Consider the following 6771-nt stretch of genomic DNA (forward strand, 5'->3'; position numbering starts at 1 on the left):
CGGCTTCTTGTAGCTCCAGGAAATCCATTTCAAGTGCAGAGAGGTCAGAATCCAACGGCATCTGCAGTCCTTTTTCGGCCTCTGAATCAGATTTTTGCTCAGGTCCCTCAATTTCAGCCAGAAAATACCTGAAATCACAGAAAAAACACACAAAATCATAGTAAAGTCCAGAAATGTAAACTTTGAATAAAAACTAATAAAAATATAACAAAAAGTTAATAAAATATACTAAAAACTACCTAAAAACAATGCCAAAAAGCGTATAAATTATCCGCACATCAGCATCCTTGTGGCAGTTCCGTCTACGCTTCTTTTCGACAGCTCTATCTGTGCTTCCTTTCGGCAGTTCCGTCTGTGCTTTTTTCCAACAGTTCTATCTGTGCTTTCTTCAGGCAGTTCCATTTGCGCCGGTTCTATTAGTTTATGCATTTTTTTTATTTAGTTGTTTCAAATAAGTTTCAAACTCAAGTTGTCACTTGAGTTCGAGGAGGGATGTTAGAGTATAACTAGGATCAATTAGATCAATTAGCGTTATTTAACATATCTAAATATTTATTATACGATATTACGTCTTTATTATTTCGATTCTCTTAGCACTTATAAATCCCCTTTTATATTGTATCATTCTATACAACTTGAATACACAAAGCCTTTTCTCTACTGCTCTCTCTCTCTTACCCTATCTAATAATAATTTAGTTAGAAGTTCATTATTTTATAGTCATATATATATATATATAAACAATTGTAAAAAAAATCTTTTTATCACCTTGGATATTTTAACTCTTTTTTTCTCTTTATGTGTAATTTTGTTTTGCGTTGACTTTGTTTATTTAATGATGAAATATACTCATGTTAATTCTATCATATAATAGTTTGTTTTTCTCCTATGTATTTTTATTTGTATAGTTACTATTGATCTTGCTGTTTTTGTTTTCTTGAATTGTTCTTTATTTATTTTATGACTTGATAATTTAAATAAAAAATTAAAAAAAGAAAAAAAAAACGATGGCCAAAGGCAGAGGCTAGAAGCCTAAAGCAATAACATCATTCCTTAACATTATTATTATTAATACGAACTTTATTATTTCTTTTCTAACATTCTTTAATATGAGCTTCATTTTTTTCCTTTATTATTATTAATACTTTTATTATTTTCTTCTATAATTATAAATCTCCTTACAATAATTCTTTGATAGAATATCTTTTTGGTCTAATAGATTTTTTCGCTATTTTTCTGTCAAAAATAATTTATATTAAGAAAAAAAGAAGATAGAAATTAAATTCTAAAATTCAAATATAAATAAGATGTGCAAAAGGTAACTATTGAATTCATTTGGTAGATTTAAACTCTTTGTATTATCATTATTGAAAATTTGAAATACTATTATAAAATTCTAGATATTTTTTATCTTATTGTTCTTAAATTATACATTATACCGTATTCTGTATATTTGAAGAGTTTCATTTTTTTGAAATAAGTGTGACATTATATACTTTATTGGATACAAAGGGATAATGAGGTTGAAGAGAGTAACAAAATTCATAAATACAAATTTTTAGAATTTCTAGCACAATTAATAAATTTTTATTTTCAAAATAAATTTTTACTATATTTTTATCTTTTATTTGATTTTTTTATAATTTTTTCTTGATTTTCTTAACTAATTATGATTGTAATAATTCATAACAAATCTGTGCAGTTAAGATTCTGGCCCTAATCTATTTGATCTTCTCAGTGGTCTCTGCTACCAAATCCAACCCCAATGCACTTGCGTCACCGGCTTCATACCAACACAGTGGAGACTAGCACTTACATCCATAAAAAGCCTCATACGGAGCCATTCCAATGCTCGTATGAAAGCTGTTGTTGTATGCAAACTCCACCAAAGACATGTAATGGTCCCAGCTTCCCAGTCAATCTAAAACACACGCCCTTACAATATCCTCCAATGTCTGAATAGTCTTTTCCGACTGTCCATCCATTTGCAGATGATACACCGTGCTGAGACATAGTTTCGTACCGAAAGCTCTTTGGAAGCATCCCTAGAACCTCGAAATGAATTGGGGATCACGGTCCGATACTATGCTTGATGGCACCCCGTGCAACATCACCACCTCTTTAATGTACAACCTCACCAACTCCTCCAATGAGTAGTTCATCCGTATCGGCAAAAAGTGAGCGAACTTGGTCAATCAATCCACGATCACCCAAGCCACATCAAAACCTGCTCTAGTCTTCAGTAATCCTGCCACGAAGTCCAACGCAATTCCTTTCCACTTTCACTGAGGAATCTCAAGTGGCTGTAGTATTCCTGACGGTCTTAGGTGCGCTATCTTCACCTTCTGACACGTCAGACACTTAGACACAAGTGTAGCTACATCACCCTTTATCCCAAGCCACCAAAACCTCTTCTTTAAATTGTAATACATCTTCGTACTTCCTGCATGAATAGAGAATCCGCTATTATGTGCCTCCTTAAAGATATCTTGCCACAAATTTCCAACATTTGGCACGCAAATCCTACCCTTGTACCTCCATATTCCATCTCCGTCCCATGAAACTCCCCATTGGTTTCCTTTCTCAATTGCCGGCAACACCTTCTGTAACACCTGATCATCTTGTTGAGCTTTTAAAATTTTGGCCTTAATGTCACTAGAGATCTGCAGTTGGTTCAGGCATACACTCCCATCAAATTTTCTAACACTTAGTCTCAAATCCCCAAACTTACTCACCAACTCCTCTTCCTTAATCATCATCCAAGTGATAGTCAATGACTTCCTGCTCAAGGCATCCGCTATAACGTTAGTCTTTCCGGGGTGATAACTTAACTCAAAGTCATAATCTTTCAGTAGCTCCTTTGACGCATATTGAGCTCCTTCTAATGTAAGATAAACTTGAGACTCTTGTGATCAGAAAAGACTCTAAACCTCACTCCGTACAAGTAGTGCCTCCAAATCTTCAATGCAAACATGACCGCTGCCAATTCCAAGTCATGAGTTAGTTAATTCACCTCATGTGGTTTTAGCTTACGCGAAGCATAAGATACCACATTCTGGTGTTGCATTAACACACAACCCAAGCCTTTCAACGATGTGTCACAGTAAACCTCAAACGGTTTGCGTGGTTCAGGTAGAATTAAAACTGGTGCTGAAGTCAACTTCTCTTTCAAAGTGTAAAAACTTTACTCACACTCGTACGTTCACACAAACAGTGTCTCTTTCCTTGTTAACTTAGTCATCGATAGTGCGATTTGTGAAAATCCGTTAATGAACCTTCGGTAATACCGGCTAACCCTAAGAAGCTTCTAATGCCAGCCACTGATGTCGGTCTCTCCCATTCCATTACTGCCTCAACCTTTGATGGGTCCACTGTTATCCCTCCTTTACTCACTACGTGATCCAAGAACTTCACCTCTTCCTTCCAGAACTCAACTTAGACAATTTTGCATTCGATTTCTACTCCTTCAGGATTTGCAACACAATCCTCAGGTGCTCTTCATGCTCTTCTCCCGTCTTTGAGTAAACCAAAATGTCGTCTATGAAACCACCACAATCTTATCCAAAAAGGGATGAAATACTCTGTTCATGTAATCCATGAACACAGTAGGTGCATTCCGCAACCCAAAGGACATCACCGCGTATTCATAGTAACCATAACATGTTCTAAACGCAATTTTGGGGATATCATCCTCCTTCACCCTAATCTGATGGTAACCGGATCATAAATCAATCTTCAAAAACACTCCAGCTCCTTGCAACTGATCCATTAAGTCATCTATCCCCGGGAACGGGTACTTGTTCTTCACAGTTACTTTGTTCAACTATCAGTAATCCATGCAGAGTCACATTCCTCCCTTTTTTTTCACCAATAAAACTGGCGCTCCCTCCGGAGATACACTCGATCGAATGAACATCTTGTTCAGAAGCTCTTCTAACTGAGTTTTAAGCTCTGCCAACTCTATCGGAGCCATTCTGTATGGTGCAATTGACACTGGTCCGGCTCCTAGCACCAAGTCTATCACAAATTCAATCTCCCTTTAAGGTGGGAATTCAGGGATATCTTCAGAAAATACTTTTGAAAAATCTCTAACTACCGGAATTTGATCTAACTTCGATTCATCACCTAACACATTTGCAGCCAAAAGTATATAACCCTGACACTCTTTGCCACTACAGTTCACCATTACAGAGTTTAGATAATGACCCTCAGCTACTACTGCTCCTCTTTCTCCTTCCGACATAAAGCGAATCGACTGTTCAAAATAATCCAACAATACTCGATTCTTAGACAACTAGTCAAACCCAAAAATCATCTTTAACTAAACCATTGGCAAACAAATTAAATCATGAACGAAGTTTCTAACCTCAATCTGGAAAGATATTTGCCTACAACCTAATCTAGTCACAACTGTTTGATACGAGGTATCCACATGCAAATCGAAAGCTAATTTTGACATTCTCAATCCTAGTTCCTCAACCTTATCAAATACAATGAATGAATGTGAAGCTCTAGTATCATACAATACAACCAATGTCTTGTCACCAAATAAACATTTACCTCTCATCAAATGATCTGCTATAGCAGCATCACTAGCGTTTATAGCAAACACTCATCCTTGAGGTTGGTTCTGACACGCATTCGGATTCCTCCCATGAGGGTAATCCTTTGACATGTGTCCAAGCAATCCACGTAGAAAATAGCCACCTCCTCTCACCTAGTGGTAATGATCATAAGTGGGTCTCCTAATGCTTCCCTGACCTTCAGGGTGTTGAGGTGCATATCCACCCCGCTTGAAATTCTGACTCCTCGGCTGAAAGTACTTTCTAAGCCCACGGTTGTTGTTTTCTTCTCTAGTATCTCTTGCTAGTGCCACCTTCTTTGCACAATCTTCAACCACTCGGGCCTTGTTCACCAACTCAAAAAATACCTGAATCTTCAAAGAGCCATAGCAGTCATGATGTTTTCCCTCAAATCTCCTTGGTACTTTAAGCATTTCCAACTCTCATAGGACTCTGGGGCACCCTGACGCACCCTAGAGAACCTGCAGGGTTTCTCAAACCTACTAGTGTACTCTACTACGAACAGTGAGCCTTGCTTCAGCTGCATAAGCTCCAACTCCTTAGCATCTCTTACTGATTTTGGGAAACACTTCTTGTAGAAGGTCGTCTAAAATACATCCCAAGAAATTTCAGCATTCCAAAGTTGTAGTAATCGGCATTCTCCTTGCCACCAATGTTGAGCCTCTCCTAAAAGTTGGTACACCATAAACTCTACAAATTGATTATCCGAAACATGCTGGGCCTGCAGAGCATGCTTCATGGCTTAAAACCAATTGTCTGCTTCAGTAGGGTTGGTCGTCCCTCTGAAAGTTGGTGGATGAACCATTAGGAATGAAGCCAAGGTCATCGAAGTACCACCCAAGTTGTTACCATCTCCTTCTCCATTCCCATTTCCATTTCCATTTACAGCCAGTTGAGTGTACGCGAGATCTTTTCTACAGGCACGGATTTCTCCGGAAGATCAGTAAAGGGAACACCTCTGCTGTATCATCAAGCATCTCAATCCTGATTGTCATTATGTCATCTTTAAGCCAAAACCTCTGTTGAGGTATGCTTGACAACGCGGCCATGGAGAACCTAGTTTTTAAACCGTATCGATTAGGAGTTTTGATTCTAGTTTTCGTAAATAGTCTCTGTTTGACAAACCGGACTCGATTCATGAGAGAAGAGAGATAATAGTATAATATTATCATTATATTAGTATTCGAAGATGGTTGAATGATATTATAAAGTTACCTAGTTTATTTTAGTTAAAAATAGGAAATCGGTTTAATCGGGTTCACAGTTTACTGGTGCAGCTTAGCAGCAGCACTCTCTGATGACTTTAGCAATGCTAAGGCCTCATCATACATGTTATATTCTCATAATAAATATGTTACTAGTATCATTTATGCTAGTAGCTCAGAAAATAATTTTTAGAGATGTTTTTACAAGTGTTCCGATACATCTAGTTTTAGTAGTTATACACCTGAGATATTTTAATATTATTTTAACCCACCTTCAAGCCAACCAATTACAACTCACCCTACACCCCCAAAACCTCCAAGGCTGGTTCATTTGCTCCTTGTGGCCGAAAATCATCAAGAGAAAAAGGAGAGAAAAGTTCTTAGTTCCAAATCTTCAAAGCTTGATTTCTGCTGAACTAAAACTCAAATCAAAATTCCAATCCAACCAAAATGATTCTCTCTTCTTTCTCTACATAATCATATGACTTATCAAGGCTGGAATCAAGGTGAGTTAGCTGCACCATCTCCCTTTTGCTTTGTTTTCAAGGAAACATGCTTAAACATGTGTTTTCTTGATGTTCTTCCATAGAAATCATGCTTAACTTGACTTGAGGGCTAAGAAACGTTAATTTCCAGTAAGTCTAAGGTGAGATATCTCTTTCTAACATGCTGAGAGAGATTTGGTCAGTTGAGGGTTTGTGGATTTAAAGTTGTTCTTAATGTGATTTAGGAGGAAAAAGTGCTTAAGGACCACCTGAAAGTATAACCAAATTTGGAGCAGCAAAACCAGGTAGGGTTTGATGAAATTAATCTTGATTGATTGTGTTTGAGTTGTGTGAATGTTGTATGATTTGGCTGTGCTAAAAATTGGTTGCATATATGATTGATTCTTGGTGAAAATTTGGTAAAATTTTGATGAAATTTGATGAAATTCAAGCTTTAAAGTTCATGTTCTTGGAGCAGCTGGAAAAATGAAAACCTAG

This window comes from Arachis ipaensis, chromosome B8 (genome assembly GCF_059453495.1).
Source record: "Arachis ipaensis isolate K30076 ecotype BB chromosome B8, ASM5945349v1, whole genome shotgun sequence".
In the NCBI taxonomy this organism is placed as follows: domain Eukaryota; kingdom Viridiplantae; phylum Streptophyta; class Magnoliopsida; order Fabales; family Fabaceae; genus Arachis; species Arachis ipaensis.